Source organism: Numida meleagris, chromosome 1 (genome assembly GCF_002078875.1).
Source record: "Numida meleagris isolate 19003 breed g44 Domestic line chromosome 1, NumMel1.0, whole genome shotgun sequence".
Taxonomy (NCBI): Eukaryota; Metazoa; Chordata; class Aves; order Galliformes; family Numididae; genus Numida; species Numida meleagris.
The window spans coordinates 20,647,280-20,665,257 of record NC_034409.1 but is presented as its reverse complement, the minus strand read 5'-3'; the positions used below and the strand labels follow the sequence as shown (position 1 = coordinate 20,665,257).

Sequence of the window (17,978 nt, the reverse complement as noted above, 5' to 3'; positions counted from 1 at the left end):
CCCATATTTGTGACAGTTCTGGTTTGTTCGTGGCCTTTTTGTCAGATGGCAGTTGGTGCCCTTTTCCTGTCCTTCTGCTCCCAGCACCAAGCAGGTCTCTCTAGGGACAGGGCAGCTCTTCCGAGTTCACTGCACCTCCCCTCTCCTAAAGCACTGTCTCCTTTGATCTCCTCTCCCCAGGTTTGGCAAACAGCCCTGCCAGCAGGATTGGCTTCAGGAGTCTTTCAAAACTATAAACCTGGCTAATTTGTTGGAGGGGAAGCACTGGCCATTGTTTTACCTTTCCTGCTGAGGTATCTCACTCACTTTTTATGGCTTCCGTCTGGTTTTTAACAGTGTGTTTGGGCAGGCAATGAAACAAAACAGGACACGAAGAAAGGCTGAGGGAGCTGAGCTTGTTCAGTCTTGGGAAGTAAAGGCTCCAGGGAGCCCTCATTGCAGCCTTCCAGTACTTAAAGGGAGCTTATAAACGGGAGGGAGACTGACTCTTTACATGGTCTGATAGTGATAGGACAAGGGAGAACAGTTTTAAATGAATAGAAAGGAGATTTAAGTTAGATGTTGGGAGGAAATTTTTCACTCAGAGGGCAGTGAGGCACTGGCACAGCTGCCTGGAGAAGCTGTCGGTGCCCCATCCCTGGAGTCCTTCAAGGCCAGGTTAGATGGGATCCTGGGCAGCCTGAGCTGGTGGGTGGCAGCGCTGCCCACGGGAGGGGGGTTGTAACTAGATGGTCTTTAACATCCTTTCCAATCCAAACCATTCTTTTATTCTGTGAAGAAGAAAGATGCAATTGTTGGGCATGAGAGAGACAGCAAAATCTTGTTTAGTTCAGTCCAGGCTAATGTAGTTGTTTTATTCCCTCCCAAAACCTAATTAATTTTATATAGTGGGAAGATAGTACTTGAATTTAATGCCCTGCCCTGCCCAACCTCAAAGTCCAAATCTGTTTGTCACTCTACCAAGTTACCTTTCACCCATAGTTTCCAAACACTGCCAGGAAACATTTGAAAACAGAAACGATCATAGCACAGAAACAACAAAGGCTCTTGCTTAATTCATTTTTGTTTGTGTGTGCTGTGCGTTTTATCTGCAAGGGATATCTACAAATGTGTCAGACTGCAGTTACTTGTTCAGGTGGTTCTATTTTAATCTCCTCCTGCGAGGAGGATGTCCTGTGATCATAGCCACAGGATGGATTTCCTTCACTTCACACCGCCTCTACGTGATGTCTTATGCCCTCTGAAATCTTTTGAAAGGTTTTTTGCTCTCTATATGGCCTAAACATACACTGCTCTGTCTCACAAAATAGTAGTTCACGATGGCTAAGGTTCCTAAAACTCAGCTACATGTTTGTTATAATGAAGTGACTAGGCCCAGCACTTCAAGTATGTCTGCAATGAACGCCAACGCCATACAAAAATATTTCTTCTGATGTTAACATCTGGCTCCTAACACCGCTGTAGTGCATCCAGATTTTTTGTTTCCTTTGCATTTCTCAGCATGAAAATGGCACAATGGAGAAAATCTGTGTTCCAGTTAAACCTATAATGGATGCTGAGAAAAGTATGTAAACAGTGTATCACTTCCAAGTTTCTAGCTAAATAGGATTGCTCCCTCCACCCAAGTTGCTTTTGCTATTAATAACAATTTTTTTTTCTGCTGTTTTCTCTACCACTAATAACATGGAAAAAATTCAGCTCAGTCATTTGGAAGGTAAAAATATCTTGCAGGGACTCCCAGCTGGCTAGTAAGAGGTGAAGTTTTAAATAAAACAAACAAAAAAACCCACCAAGCTAAGTGCTGAAATTTTACTCTGGCAAAGTCCTGTGGACTTTACAGGCTATTGGTTTAAATAAAAATTAGAAAAAACTTTAGGACTTCATGATGTGGGGCAGCATAGAGATGGCTGCTGACTGCTTCCTGCGTTGCTAGTTTTATACGCTGTCACGTATCCTCTGCTTTATCTGCCAAAGACAGTAGTTTGAAATTCAGACCATCAAGAGACAGCTTCTTTGAGGGTAGCAGTATTAAAAATATCGCTTCTTTTTTGGCAAACCAGCAACATTCTTGTGTGTGTATAAGAAACATGGACTGGATATTTTTGGGTGCTTGCTAATTCAATTCAGCTGTCCTTGTTGTTTTGTTTGCTTGATTTGGGAAAGTAAGAGCAAAGGAAGCTATATAGAATTACAGAAAAGTAATGACTTGTGAAGCTGCAGACCACCTTGTTCATATCATCTCTGTATATCAAGAAATCAATCATTTGCTGTCTATTTTAATTTGTAATTCAAAACGTGTCCTTCTAATGGGTGCACCAATTTGGTTTCATCAGAGTATTCATCTGAGGATAATATCTCCTGCACTGCCAGTATACCAGGTCTTGTATCTGCTGTGTCTATTTATCTTTGTGTTTAAGAATTTACTTACACAGCAAAAGGTAAGAAAGCTTATGGTCAGGAAAACGCTTAAAGTGGCAACAAGCCTTGCTGAAAACATTGCTGCAGAAACTCCTTTCAGGGATGGTACTCCAAACCCTGAAGCAATTGCACACTATGAAAGTAAAACCACATTTTTATGAAATGATTGATGGATTTCCATGCCCAGGAAAAGATAATGGGTAGAGCTGGAGGATAAGCTAGGGCTACTTTTGATCTTTACGGAAAGGCAGCTGTTTGGTGGCTTCCTCCAGTGAGAAGAGCAGGCTGCAGCAGAGAAGACGCCAACCGTGTACACTGATATAAAAGGGTGAAATATGGTGCAGGAGGAGAAAAGGGAAAATGAAAGTCAGGGAAGCAAACAAAGGAAAGAAGGATAAAAGTCTCTTGGAAATAATGTGAAGCCCAAGAAAATCTCTAGGCCTCTGAAGATAAGTGTCTGCTCTTTGTTCTAGGCTTTGGTTTTGGTTCTGGGGGTGCCTGGAATTTCACGTCATGTGTCTTTTGTTACAACTGAGTGAGAGAGGTTATCTTCATTTTGAGAGGTCTCTTTATTCCCAGCTGAGAAGGTGGTTACTCAGGAGAACCTTAAAACCCCACTGAATCTTGGGATCCCAACAGATAGTCCCAATATATTGAACATTTTAAGCTTTGCTTTAGGATGATGTGTTTCTATTGCTCTTTTACAAGTAGCAGGAGATATGTTTTCTATTTTGCATCTGTTAGCAGTCAATACCTTAGACCATGGCATTCCAGAAATTGTACCAAAAACCACAGGTTTAGTGTACTTAGGAGCACTTTGAGGTTCTTGACAGAACTAGATCATTTTAATTGACATAATGAAGTCAACGTGCTGTATAAACAAGAGGGAGACTGTTTTCAGGTTGAGGCACATTAGTTTGCCAGTAGTAAAACCTAAACTGCAATATATTATGCAGCCATTCCTAGAAGATGAGAGTTGATAAAGTTGCGTAATAAGTTCCTGCTCTGAGTGCTGCACTCTGGTTTCATACCTCTTCAAATGTGCAGCTTCCCTTGGAGCAACACAAGCCTGAAAAGTGGAGGCACAAACCAGAGACTTTATTAAGGGATCTTGTCTAAGTGTAATGTTGATAGTACACTGCATTCAGGATGCTTTAGATGGAGAGGAAGTGATGATGAAGATGCTTTCTTCAAAATTGAAGCCTGACTTTTGAAGCTACATAGTAAGTACCTTCCTGCATGATTAGTTTGTGCTGTGGCATCGCAGCTGTGGATGATAAATCCAACTGGCATAGTCCACTGGTTTTGCACTTGGGATGTTGATTTTTTTTTTTGCCTGTTTTTGTCTCTCAGCAGGCAGTGTGTGGGTTAAGCTTCCTATGGGTGACTGCGATTTTGAGCACTTGCTTCATAGCTAAAATTGGAGCACAGTTGAGAGGCAGGAGGACTTTTAAGCATCTGTGGGATCCTGCCTGCTTTTAAAATATGTTTCCAAAGTTGCTAATCCACATAAATCACCCAGCCCTTCAGGGACAGCTGGGTTTGTTTTAAACTTTCTAGGTATGATACAGTGTTGGAGTAGAGTAAACAGCCTGTCCACTGCAAGAAAGCTGAAAGGAATCTCAAGACTGCAGCAGGACAGCCCTTACGAGGCAGATGCAGCCCTACTTCAGCACCAAATTAATGTGCTTGGGGCCAGCTGTAGGTGGAAGAACAACACAGGCAGTGCCAGGCACACTGGGCTTCCCCGGGCTGCTCGGCCCTTCCTAGCATCTCACCACCTCCACTCTTTCCTGCATTCTCACTGCCTCCCTTCAGCACCTCTCCATGTTTTTCTTTTCCTCCTTAGTTGGCCTAACCCTCCCCCTCCCCAGAATTCAGAATCAGTGAGTTTGCTGCGTTTCTTTCCTTGTGCCTCCATCCCTTTCCCTTTGCAGTGTTTGTTAGGGCTCCTGGAGCCAGCACTGCCTGCCAGCCAGCTCACCGTGCCCTCCTGCTCAACAGTCAGCTCTGCGATGGATATAAATATGGCCTCACATCATTTTTTATGAAAAGATACCAGCCTAGTGTTGATGATAATGCATCACAGCCCTCGCGCACTTCAGAACTGCATGTATTAAAGCGGTAGGTTGGGCATGTTTTTTGTTTTGTTTTGTTTTTAAATCTGGTGATAGTTAAACTAGATGAAAGGGTAACAAGTGGTTAAAACAATGTCAGATGGCTGGCTCACGGGAAGTGTAATAGCATAAATACCCAGGAATAATTTGAAAGGCGTCTCAGGTAATATGAAGATGTATGTATCTGCTAACTGCTTGGGAAAATTAGAGAACTAATTGAAAGGGAATGCTAGTTTGTTAGCTGAGCAAGCTAGCATCAAAAACCTGCAGCTGGCTTTTGAGACTTAGCAATTTTTTCCAGAATAACCTATTATGAAATTATACTTTGGAAAGCAGCCTCTGAACAGAGACAAGTGTTTGGATAAATTAGCAACTTCTCTATGTATTGTAAGTGCATTTTGGGGTTAAATCTTACTCCAAGAAATGAGGTTCTTTCTTCTTCCCTGCCCCCTCCACACTAGAGACTGAACAATATGCACAAAACTTTTTTGGATAGGAAAAAACCCTGTGGGTAAAACATTACAAGCAATCCGTACATTTGTGTAAGTATTTGTATAGTTTCATAAATTCCACAAAATTGCTAACATTGATTCAGTAAGAGTCATTGTCAAAGGTTCATTGCCAAAAGGAGTACTTGAAAATGCTCAAAACGGAAAGGGCACCTTTGAACATATCCTCCTGTACAGGAAGGCTGGGCATCTATTTCACCTTTTGGTAATGAAGCTGTTGCAACATTTTAGAGGGAGGAGAGGAGAGGTAGGACTTGATTAAACGTTTATAAGACTGAGCACTGAGTAATAACGGAGCCACCTTGCTGGAGAGAAACCACCCTGAATTAGCGTTACTTTGATTTGTTCCTGTTTTGGGAACCTTGGGGATGATTTACCACTTCTTAAAACCACAGTTCATCAAGTAGAGAGGAGGGTTTCCAAAGTGAGGAGATGCACTCCGATCCCACAATCCCCTTGCTCCTAAAGATGGGGATTTGCAAGCCATTGGAGGAGGCAGGCAAGCAGACTTGGCAGCTGTGTAGGTGTTCTGCTGTGTGCATCTGGTAGGTCATTGCATGGTTTCAAAATCTGTAGTACCACCCTAATTTTGTAGGAGGGGAAGGGAAGGCACAAATACTCCTAGTATGAGGAAGGATGTACAATTCTTATTATCTTTTTTCAAGGTGGCTTTGGATTTCAAACAGTAATCCAAATTAATTGCAAATCAAACTGAATGCATACAGTGAAAGTTAACATTTTTTATAATTATTGTTGCTTTGCTGGGAACAGGAAACACTGTAAAATAGCACACTGTGATTCGGGGGCCTAAACCTACTCTCAGGTATCCTAATTCTGAATCACAGTTTGTCTTCCAAGGGCTGATAGCAGCCTATTGCAGTGCTTGATGTGAAAAGTAAGAACCCATTATCTCACCATTCTTGAAACAGAAATGTGTAGTGGCAAACTGCAAGTCAGCCCCATGATCGTGGACGTACAATTAAGGTGGAACAGCACATTTTTGTTGTTTGTGGTTATGAAATGTTATCATAAGTATTTATGCAAGCCAGCATATGATTAAATATATATAAGAATTAGGATATTATGGTTCAGTCATCACGGGTCAGCTATAAACGTGCAGCTTTCTTCCTTAGAATGAGCTGTAAACCACAGACTATGGAAGTGTTTTTAAATAAAATATTTATGCATTTAGTGTTCACCACCGTTACTGATTTAGACTCGTCACTGGAAAACAATGTTCTATCTATTCTGTGTTGTTACAGCGTAAGTGCTGCCATTTGACTTTATAAATACCAATAAAAAAAAATCAATATTTTTAATTCTTTTTTTTGTTTTTAAAGAAACATGCCAAAATACCTGCCAGCCTCTTGTAGTATCCGCAGCCCTCTGTGCAGCTGCATTTTGACTGAAAAGAAGATTGCTCTGAAATTAAACTTGGAACTCTTAAGTGGGTAATTGGAAAAGGAAACCATAAATTGTTTCTTCACCAGACAACTTGGAAGATTGAGAAATCAGTTGTAGCAGAGGGAGGCTGGGAGGTTGGGTTTTGTTTTTGTTTAATAGGGCATTTTGAAAAGCGAAGATTTGGGGAAGTGAAAGTGTAAAAAACAAAGACAAAACAAAACCCACAACATTTTCTCTAATGCTGGTAAACTGATTTTGTCATAGCAAAATACGTATTTAAACAGCACCTGCATTTAGCATACCTATTAAATGAAATGTACATCAATATTAGGGCACGCCGCGAGGGAGGGCACCTTTTTGCTTTTCAAAAATATTATGATTTTATGTCGCATCTCAATGCATTACTTATTCCATTTCAGTCTCTTATTAGTGCCTTTGGGGAATGAGGGGCTTTTTCCCTAAAACTCGCTAACTGTAAGTTCTTGGTATCAATCTCGTCTATTTTTCATAGCTGCCTCGCATCTTAGTGCTACCAGGGGATTTCCAGGTAGTTTTCGCCTGTGCAAAAGCATTATTTCCCCCTCTGCTGTTCTCCTAACAAGAATACTGAACAGTTGGGAGAATATTTTCCTGTCAACTCCTTTACTGATCAGTAAGGGAGGGACTATGTTTCTTACAGGGGAGAAGATACAAAAGCTGATGAATCCTCTGTGAAGAGAATCTAATTTAATGTCTGGAAGTTGCTTGACCAGATATTATTGGCTTGATGGATGACAGTCCCTCAGGAGTATACACAGATAAGCTGCCTTCATTATTTATGGGCATTCATTAAAGTAAGCAGAAAAACCCTATTGATCTTCCAGATTCACCTCTGTGGAATTAGAGGAGTCCATTGTCCTAAGTGTGAGTCCAGAAAGATGTTTTTTATGAGAATATAATATCAAAACACTGTAACATTATATGTTACAGTATTCTCACACAGATAAACAACCTTTTTTCCATCAAAATGTGATTTTATGGAAGATGAGGAAAAAATGTTGCTATCCAGAGATCTAAGTTACTTAAGAGTAAACATTTCACTTTAAAAACAAACAAACAAAAAAAAACACGCCTGCAATCCACACTATATCACTTCAGGGTATTAAATTAGAAAATAAGCTATACTGGAGAGGTACAAATTGCTTTAGCCAGGTTAGAGCTGTCCTTACCAACGTACGGTGCAGCCAGAAGGTTGTTTGCTAAGGTATCTAATCTATGGAGCACTCGCTCTGTGGAAGCTTAGAGGTGGAAAACAAGCAAAAAGCATTTTGTCTGCTGCCCTTCTGTCAGTGTATGGTGTGCAGTGGAGAAAGGGAAATCCTTCCCCTGCATGAGAAACGAGCCTCGTTTAGTTGGAGTGATGTCTACAAGATTTGTAGGTGCCAGCTAGCTCTTTGGAAGGACCGTTTCCTATAAAACATATTGGGGAGCTGCCAGAAAGCTTGAGCAAATTTTGGAGAGTGCCAAGCCACATGTCTCCCGTCCTGTTCCCTTCCCTTGAATTTCTTAGCTAGATCCCTTCTGTTTTCGTAGAAGCCGGGAATATGCAAGTAAGCAAACAATACTCTAAGTAGATTATTTTGTTCCATTTGCATCTAATGCAGATCTGACTGGGAAGGGAAGAGGGGAAAGCATAGGCATTAGTTTTAATTAACCAAGTTAAATTTGTCCTTTCTGACAAAAAGTATCTTTATTTTCATTCCCATATGTACATCATTTTTGTTTTTTTTTTTCAGTTGATGCTCATATGCTCCTTGTCATTGTACTGTTGAAGTGTCTCTTGTGCTCAATCTGCACTCACCTCCTTCTGTCTCTTTTCTATCTTCATATGCTTTTCTTTCCAGCCACACATCCTGCTGTTGTTAGGAACCAGCCACGCGCTCCTCATTCCTTTCAGAGAAGCAGTGTTGCAGTGTTCCAGGCAAGGGCACTCCTATATTGTCTTTAGCAGGACAAACACATCTCCTATGTATACAGGTTGCCTCAACGAGACCGTAGAGGTAACAGCTCAAAATGGCGGTGCCAGGGCTATGTGTGAGAGCATCTACGGCTGTAAGAAGCCTGGACGGAGGCCTAGAGTTCTAGAGGCCCTACAGGGAGCCCTAGAGGCCAAATGGCCCAAAGGGAGGCAAAGAGTCTTCACTTGCACTGAGCGCCCTGGGACAAGACTTATCAATCTCCGGCTTTTTTTGGCAGTGGGCTTGTGTAACGTAACGTTATTAATCATTAATGCTAAAACAAGTACACTCCAAGTCATGTTAAGTACCTGTAATGCTTAATACTGAGCACTGTAAAATACCTTACTAGCAAAAATGGGCTGATCTTTTTGCCACTAAAAAGCAACACAGCTCTCCTGAATTGTGCTGAGCATGCTACCACTTAAATGATAAAATAGATGACTAAATGGTGAGATGTGGGAGGCTGCACAGGCCCTGGCCAGCTTTGGGTTGATTTTAGCTTTCCCTGATTTCTGGGATGGAGAACCCCTTGCAGCAGGGAAGCTCACCACACTGGTGTGAAGCACACTGCCTGCCTTTTCAATGCCAATTTCTAGGCATCTCCACTGCAATAATAATGCCCAGATATGTCGAAACCAGATATCATACTGTATTGTGACTTCGGAATTTTAGCTGCTGCTTTCACTTGTTGGGTGACTTAGAAACTTCTGTGTCAATTTGAGAACAGCGGCCTTCAGCACAAATCTGTCTATTCTCCTTATTCTGTAGTTGTCAAGAATTCCTCTTTGTTTCCACATCTGGCTTTGGAAGAGTGAGTGCACAGCCAGCTGCATTCTTCCTTCTTGAAGTGCTCTCGCTGCGCATTGCTGCTGCATTCACCCTGGAGTGTGTGAGTGTGTAAGAACTGCAGCCCTGAGAGCAGTTTGGTCATCTCTCGAGCTTAAAGCCTGCAGGCTTTAAAACCTCACAGGTTTTCTGTCCTTTAACAGCAGGATCCCAGCTCCCTGCCCTTCCATAAACAGTTCTGGCACATGAGTTTCCCAGGAGGTGTGGATGGCAGCCCCTGGCACACCAAACTGCGCTGTCATTATCAGCATAATTGCACATATTATGCTGCAAGTTCACCTGCATATGGAGAAGCAAAATATACCATAAATAACCTCCCTCCCTTTTAAGTCAATTGAACAGCCTTTTTAAAAATAAGCATTAAGTCTTCATGACTTTATGTGCATAAAAGCTTGCAGTCATTCATCTTAAATGGTTTTGCTTTCCTCCCTTTTTTCCCTTCTTTGTAGGTATTAGCTTGTCTGTTTGAAAACTAAGACTTTCTCAGCAGAAAGGTGATGCACCGAAATTCTCTAGCTGAATGCGTATGTTCTACTTGTCAGTTCCATTATCCTGTTTAAATAGTCAATGGTTTTATGATTAGATTTCAAATGACATTAATCATTCACTGGCTCTAGAATGCAGGCTGATGTGTATTTTTGTTGAGAGCTTGTGTAGCTACTGAAAATTTGTTTCCCAGACACTTGTAAAGCAGAAAAGGCTGTAGCACAGTGCCAGCATCTCTTAGAGGGCTCGTTTTGCTTGAGGAGAAACCAGATTTTTTTTTTTTTTTAAAAAAGGGAGAGTGAAGCAAGTATTGATAAAGGCTTCTTCTATATCACAGTAAAATGATGTTAGACATATTCTTACTCTGTGGCTTTTTTTGACTTGATTTCTTCTGATGGGAGCAACGTATCCTGTTTCTATAAACCGACAGTTGAACAGAGTTTGTGCCAGAGTACTATGGAGAGTAAAGATTACAGAGTAAGGAACTACCTTCTGATCAGAGTGGCTATGCACTGTGTGGGTGGGACAGCTGTATCTCCTGTGCAATGCAGGGGAAGGCTGCAGTCCGGTGGGAAATCCGAGCGCCCCATGAAGTCACAAAACCTCTGGCTGCACCCAGCATTTCCTCATCCCTTCTCTTCAGTCAGCTTGTGGCCTTGCCTCTGTAGCCCTACCTGCTCTGCGGCACGGATGGTTCGTGTCCTCCTCGGTGGTGGGTGTCAAACTGCTGAGGGTAGTCGTGCTTTATCATGGCATTGGTAATGCTCTGTCTTCTCATTTAATTATCTGGTTGCGTCCTATTTAGCACTGTATTTTTATTTGGAAAATCAAAGGGCTGAAAAATATCGTATGCCACATACTTCTGTGTCCTGTAGGTCTCTTTTCCACCCTGGCAAGTTTTTTGTTGTTGTTGTTTTTATGTTATTCATTTGTAAACTGATGGTCTCATGTAATCTGCAAGTGTTTGGTTTGTGTTGTGTACAACAGGTAGAAAGAAAAAGAGCCTTATTTCAGGAGAAGTAGATCCTCGTGGTTTCCTATCTAAGGTTGGAACGTTTCTGCTCACAGTGCAACTTTGCAGATTTGATTTATTCTCTTTCCACCGTTGTGAAAGCCTTTATCGATGGTGGAACCTCTCTCAAGTACATTTGAACAATACTGTTTTGTCTGAAGCTGTAAAATATTTTTTTTTGTAACTTTCTCAGTTTCTAAGGAAAGCTTTTAATTTTTACTCTTGCCAGGCAATAAAACTTAACAGGGGAATGTGAGACAATTGCATGGATGGGTTCATTTGCAGCTAGATAATTTCATGGTTTGTTCACTTGGTTAGAGAGCAGGAGAGAGGAGGATGAGAAAAACAGAAGGTGCTTTAAAATGCAGTTTTCAGATTTCTTACCTAATGGCTGGCACCGGTGTTTGAATAGAGATGCATAATTTCGACTTGAATAATTTGACTGCAGTGGTTTTGTAGACGCTTCTATTTTGGAAGATATTTGTATTTGATGGTTCTTTTCTGACAGTTTCCTGACTTCTCATTTTTGATGCAGCTTCCCTTGGAAGTTCTTGTTTTCATTCTGGGCTCTTTTTCACCTCTGAAAATACTGTGGGAAGTAATAACCACAAAAAGCTTCTCTGAATGCCCTCCCACTTGAGCAGTTAAGAGCTTGAGTAATCTTGTTTATCACTTCCATGGAATGAAAGATGGAAATGTCATTTTTAGACAAAGATTGTTGCAGGGCTTTGTTTTTTAAACAGCTTGTTGTGGTCACCGTAGATGTGGAAACGCAATCCCTCAGCCTTTCCAGCTCAGGCAATGAAACCCCAAGTTTTACTTGATCAGAGATTGGGTTGTTTTGATTCATTCCACAGATGAGCACTTGCACGAGGAAAGCTCATCATTTCCTGTTTAAAAAAGGCTTGGGTTAGCAAAAGGTCTTCCAGACGAAGCTTAGAAACATCGTAGTGCGGTTGCTGAGTGGGGTGGAGGGGGATAACCGTGACTTAAAGCGGCTCCATGACATTGCTCTGACATCATCGTCAGGATCATAACCACTAAGCTGTCTTGGAAAGAGCATCTCAGCCTGCTGGGCCGGAGCCTCCGTAGCAGACAGAGAGTAAGGCCATGCAGGCATTTTCCATGCCAGTGAGCACTCGCATTGTGTGAGCAGACTCGCCCTGCGGATCGAGGGCTACAAACAGCCAAGCATAGCAAGGGGCAGTGGCACTGCAGAAAACCCGAGGCCACAGAAAAACAACCTCATGCAGCTTTTTCTGCTGCTGTTGCTTTTTGAGCTGTGAAATAGCCACCTTGTATGGCACTGGGGTACCTTTAGGTAGGCTGGGAGTCTTCACATGTGTTGCGTGATGCCCGAATGGCAGACCAGTGCCCTCACTGCATTTCATTCACTTTATGATTCATCACAGAATTTCGGAGCTTTGTTTAAACCACCCTAGCTTTCATAGGCTGTTCATTAATGTAGTGGAGTATCTATTGCTAAAGCTGAGGAGCTTTCTGTTGCCTCTCTGAAACTTCTGGAATTTAAGCTATTTATAGGTAAATATGGCTCAGGCTATTGTCTAGCTTACTGTTAGGAGTATTCCTTCACAGCCCTCCAACTCTTTGAGATTTTCTGCCAATTCAGGTGAATATATAGCAGGGAAAATTACAAGTCTCTTTGAGGAAAAGTATTTTGAAGGGAACTCTTTGATCTGTGTTGACAGCAGAAGGAATCAGGCCTTCTGTTGTGACAGTTTAATTTATTTAATAGTTCTGTGTGGTCTTACATAGTATTACAGAGCAAACCCTTTGCCTGCCTCCTCCCCTCTGTACCTCAGATTATATTAGCAGAATTTTGAAAGAATGCAGGGATTTTAGTGTTTCTCAGAATGTCTCTGACACTGTAATAAGAATTTTATCTGGCCAAAGAGGGAAAGATGCAAGTCTGACAGTTTTCTAAACACCCTGCACAAACTCATTTGTCAGACTGAGAAATTGTTGAGTACCATATGGCAAAGTGAAAAGTCAACGTGTTAATTCCTTAAGTTAGACAGGTTTTGTTGTGTGGTTTTTGTGTTTCTTTTCATTATACGAGACATGTGCTGCCTGCGTTTATCCTCCAGCTATGTGCTGAATTCTTTTGTAATGAAGTGAAACTGTTCAGATCCTGTTCTACCTGTTCTTCACCTTTCTATTTCACTTTTCTTTTGCTCAGTCTTTTTTTTTCCCCCCTCCATGTTTTAGCCTTGTTCAGAACATGATAGTCATACAGTCAGACAAGTCCCCCTAGCAAAACCCTTGTGCACATGATTTGCAGTTGTTTTTAGCAGAAGTTTACTGTCCTGAACTTCTGGTGGTGGTTACGTCTGCTCCAGCAGTCTCTCTTATTCAGACTTACAGCTGTATACAAAATGTTGTCACTATAGCTTACCACAACAGCTAAAATCAGCTGGAAAACAGCGTTTTCCAGGATAGCCAGATGAGTACCCCAACATGTCATTTTTTTTCTTAATGTTTCTTATTTCTGTTCGTCTTTTGAATCCCCCAGCGGTTTTGAATCCTGGAGCAGTTCAACTCACAAAGATACGCATCGTAGAATAAATTTTTTGGAATGTATCTGCATGTGCTTCTGTGTCCACGTCTGTGTGTCTGGGTACTATAATTACATGTATTTCTCTAGGTGTGTTGCACTATTTCTTTAATGCCATCCTTTATGCGCACACCTCCTCATCTGTACAGAAGCACAAGCCGTGTAGGCAGGTTTTATACTCTGGCATTGCAAAACCGTGTAACCTGTACTGGAATGCAGAGCAGGAGGAAAAGAAATGCAGTATTGGAAAGAAAGGGAGATTGAATCAGAGCAGAGCTCCACTTCCTCCCACCCCTGGGTTTTGCTGAGCGTACCAGTACAAGTCATTTTCATTTATTATTCATGTTGTTTGAGCCTTTAGTTTTACTTCAAGCCTTGTTGATAAGAAATTTTGACAACGTGCACTTGTAAGTTAGTTAGCAGGTTTGTTATCCTCCCAAATAGCCAGTAGCTAAGAGCTGAAGAAGCCTAGCTGAATTGATCCTTTATGAATAAATTTCCTAGCGCTGACCTCAGAAGTGGGTCTCCCTAATGATTTCATCATCATCTGCCTGCGGACAGGAATAATAGCAGGCAGTCTTCTTTGGCTGCGTACAAGGCACCTGCAATACATCTATCTGAACAGCCAAGTCATCCACAAGCAATTTCTGAGCTACTCACAACATGGGTAAATGTGTGGAGGATGGTGGGCAGAGAGTTGGATTTCCTGGTGCTTTCCTGCACCCTTGCTCCCTGCTTTTTGCAGCACAGTGGTGAATCAGAGTGGTCTTTTCTCCACCTGATTCTTGGGAGGAATCTGGGAGTATTTGGGACCCTGTGCCCTGCTCCCCTTGTGCACCCTGCATGAGGAAGGAGAGTGGATATCCCAGGAGCAGTGCTCTAACCACAGATTTTAGTGTATTAAAACATCCTCAAAAAGATGAATCTTAACTGAGAGCAGCAGGCTGCCCTGTGCACATGCTAGGGAGCCAGCTCACCCTGTGACAAATGCATCAAATGTCCCTGCGCATGACAGTGCCAAACACTTTCCTGTCTGTCTCAGTTTTCCATCCAGATCATCCTTCCAAATAAATAGCTTGCTTGACAGAAAAAGGGATGAAGTGAGCTTGAAGACAGACTTCAATTCAAAGCGTATGTATCCTTCCATGTCGGGCACCAGCTGGGTGTGCCAGTTGCTCCTTGTCTGGCTCCCTAAACTCTCCGCAAGGAGAGCAGCGGCTGTGCCGTGAGCGCCTGGAACCGAGCTTGGCACTGCTGTTGCAAGACCTGTAACATTTCCTCCATCCACTGTGCCCACATAGCTGCTGTCATGGCCCACACCCAGCACTGATCATGCCAGGCTGCTCTCAGCTTCTTGTTATAGTAATGGGTAAGGAATGTCACAGACGCTTGAGTTTCTCCTCCTGGCAAGCTCTGTTTACTTAGCTCTTGCCTACCAATTACCCTGCACAACTGCACCTGGCTTTTCTTAAGCTCTGACTGTCACCACATGGGCTGTCCTACTCTTACAGACCCGCTGCACACTGAGTCAGCCGAGGGATCCAAGCCAGCAGCAAAGCATTGCTCAAGCGTTTGCTGCAGCCTTCACTGCCGCAGCACGTGGGGACTCTATGAACGGGCTCAGGATCTCATGGGAAAACAGAGGTCTCTCCGAAAACATTTCCAGCATCCTCTAGCATTTCTGAGCTTTTGCCTTCTCTAAAAAAAAAAAAAAAAAAAAAAAAAAAAAAAAAAAAAAAAGTCGGCTGATATGGATATGGTGATGCTGAGATGATAGGCACATCAGAGACTCGAAAGTCAAGTTTAGCCTGCAACACTACAGAGCAGTGGTTTGTACTTAGCATCTTTATTTGTGTTACTGTAGTTGTGTATTTACATTATATGGCAACTGGATTTTTTAAAATGCTTGCCTTCAGACTGAGATTCTCATTTGCTAATTGTCTGTTCTCTGTTTTGGGCCTGAAATATGTGCAAAGAGGTTTGGGGAGGACAGATTGCCTGTTACAGGTGGGTCAGTGTGCTTATTACGCAGTTTGGAAGGGAGTTCATTTGGATATTATTTTGAAATTCAAAACTGCTGGGTGGGGGGAGGAGAAAAGTTTTCTTTCTCCCTTTCTTTCCTAACATCTTTCTACACCCTGGATTTCCATCTTTTTTTGATTTTGAGTGACTTCCTGCTGTTCTGCTTTTCTTGAGTTTTGAGTCTGCTTCTGTTTCACTTTAGAAATAGTTCTTCCTGAACACTTTCTTCTTTCTATGCCACCTAATGAAACTAATTGTGGGATGATCTATGCAGGACCTCCCAAATTTCCTGTGCTCTTTCACCACAAAAGATGGGGAGGGGGGAAAGAGAACTAAATAAAAAGGAGGCTTGCAGCTGAGAGACAGAAGTCTTAATTTGCAAACTAATGACTAATTTCCCTAAGTACTTGCCTACTCCTAATTATGTCTAGATTAGATTCTTGGCTTGCTTGGGGCAGGCATATATTCTTTAAGTGCCTTTAAGTGCCTATCCTCATCATAAGAGAATAATTCTGAATTATGTGTAGCCAGTGATATGCATCTGCCAGGATTAAATTCAATTTCTGTGTTCTGATTTTGGGGAGAGCACAACAACTTGAAGATCATAATAAACCTTAGGATACTCCAGCTTTTCCTGACAAAACCATCATTTACCTTATCCTGCTTACCCTCATGGAAAAGCTTCAAGATCTCTGGGACTCTTGGTCCTGCAAGAATATGTATTTAATGCAAACTAATGCTGTGCATACATCACTGGGGCCTTGTTAGAGTACTGAGGGATGAGTGGTCGTGATGCTTTAAAGTCAGCATCAATCCTTCTGTTGGTGACTTCTGCTGAGCCTGCTCCTGCCTTTCTTAATTCTTTCTGCCTCTACATGGTGAGAGGCAGTCCCTCCTGAGCATTCTCATACCATGAGCGAACACATTTCTCCACCCAAAACTTGTTGTGACACATCTGTTTCATATTGAGACTGCTGCTTTGCTCCTAAACCCTCCAGCACAGAGTAGTCTTTCAGGCATTTATTCTGCATTCCAGCTCAGAGCTATTTGCAAGGGGAAGAGGAAGCAATGCTGTGTCTTTCATTTAAAAAGAGAAGGGAAAAAAAAGATAACATGACTACCTTTTGGAATGCAATGTGCTTTTTGTAGTAACCCACGTGGAGGGGAAGGCTGGAAAGAAGATGGAGCCAGTGCTTGACTTCCCAGATGGAATAACTGTGCTGCTTTGATCAGCATCATATCTTAATATTTCTCCTCCACCTTCTAAGGTAGCTTATCTTCTAGCTCATACTTGCTTCTCAACTTGTTTTTTGTTTGTTTGGGTCTTTGTTGTTGTTGTTTAGTTGGTTTGTCTTGTTGCAAGTCACGTCTTTGGCTCTGGCAGACCATCTCATAGATTTCCTATCATATCACTGCAGTATACAGTTCATGTCTAACAACTAACAATGCATCTTTGTCACCTGCAAGGTCAGTCTTATTTTTCAAAATAATTTTCTGAAGTTCATGTTAGGTGATATGGCCATGGGCACTGCTGTTGGCTCTTCTAATGAAAATCTGGTGTTTTATATGGAGAGACAAATTCCAGTTAGTTTTTTTTTTTTTTAATGCTTTAATTTACTTTTTTTTTCCTTCAGAAACCTACATATCACATAAATGCTATTTGAGATTTAATATATTTATTTCTCCATTAGAGAAACAAACAAACAGAAAGTACCCATTAAAGCAGTTCCAGTGAGAACTGATGTTGTTACAGCATGTTTTGTTCTTAATTATTATGTTCCTGGCTGCAATCACTAAAACACTTCCTTAGTTTTCAGTAACCTGAAATTGGTTACTAAGTTAATGTTCTCTTTAATATTTAGTAGTGCAATTCTTGGTAGCATTTTTACTTAACTAGAGCTAATTATCCTTCTTGCCAAACGTTTTTTTTTTCAATCCTTTCTGTCTTGTCTGTAGATGATACATCAGCAAAAACTTAGTAATAGCATTTGAATTAAGCTTGCTGGAGGGGAGTAGGATGAGAAAGCAAAATTTTCATTTAATTTCATGGGGTTTTCTTCCTTATAGAGATTCATATTGTTATGTGCAAACTAATAAAATCTCTAGCTTTTAATTAAATTAAAACAATAGCTTGCCTAAATTGTAACTACATAATTTTTAAGTAGCTATATGCATTAAGATTCCCTTTTAATTATGAATCAAGCCAGAATGCTTCCTTATAAAATGAAGAACGCTGATCTCATTGTCTTTCATAAACACCTACAGTCGATGCAAATGCCTGGTTCTTGATTTCTGATGTGTGCACTTCAGTTATGTTTAATTCATTGTGTTCTGAGATTCCCACTGTCTCTCAGACCCCTCTGGCTCATTTGCACAATTTGGCAAAATGTTCTCGACAGTCACTTCTGTATGCAGCTGGCATCCTCTGGGAGGTGGGGTGGTGTTCCAGCAGGAGAAGGCTGTCACAGTTCGGGGTCTGAGCAACAAAACAAAATGGCCATGTTAGTCCTGCTTAATTGTAGCCTTCTTCTAATTCCTCAGCGCCTTTTCTTAATCAGTCTTAAATTACGCTCCTCTCAGTGGTCCTTCAAG

General features: G+C 41.6%; 1 protein-coding gene across 4 annotated transcripts in view; it reads left to right on the top strand.

Annotated features, from left to right (window-relative positions):
* Positions 1-17,978, top strand: part of PLXNB2 (plexin B2) — a 253,074-nt gene that overhangs the window by 91,530 nt on the left and 143,566 nt on the right. The window contains exon 4 of one of the 4 annotated variants that reach the window (XM_021384760.1): positions 181-293. The exons of the other annotated variants lie outside the window; for them this stretch is intronic. The gene's annotated coding sequence lies outside the window, so the exon portion shown is untranslated. The remainder of the gene's footprint in view (positions 1-180; positions 294-17,978) is intronic. 4 annotated transcript variants of the gene reach the window in all.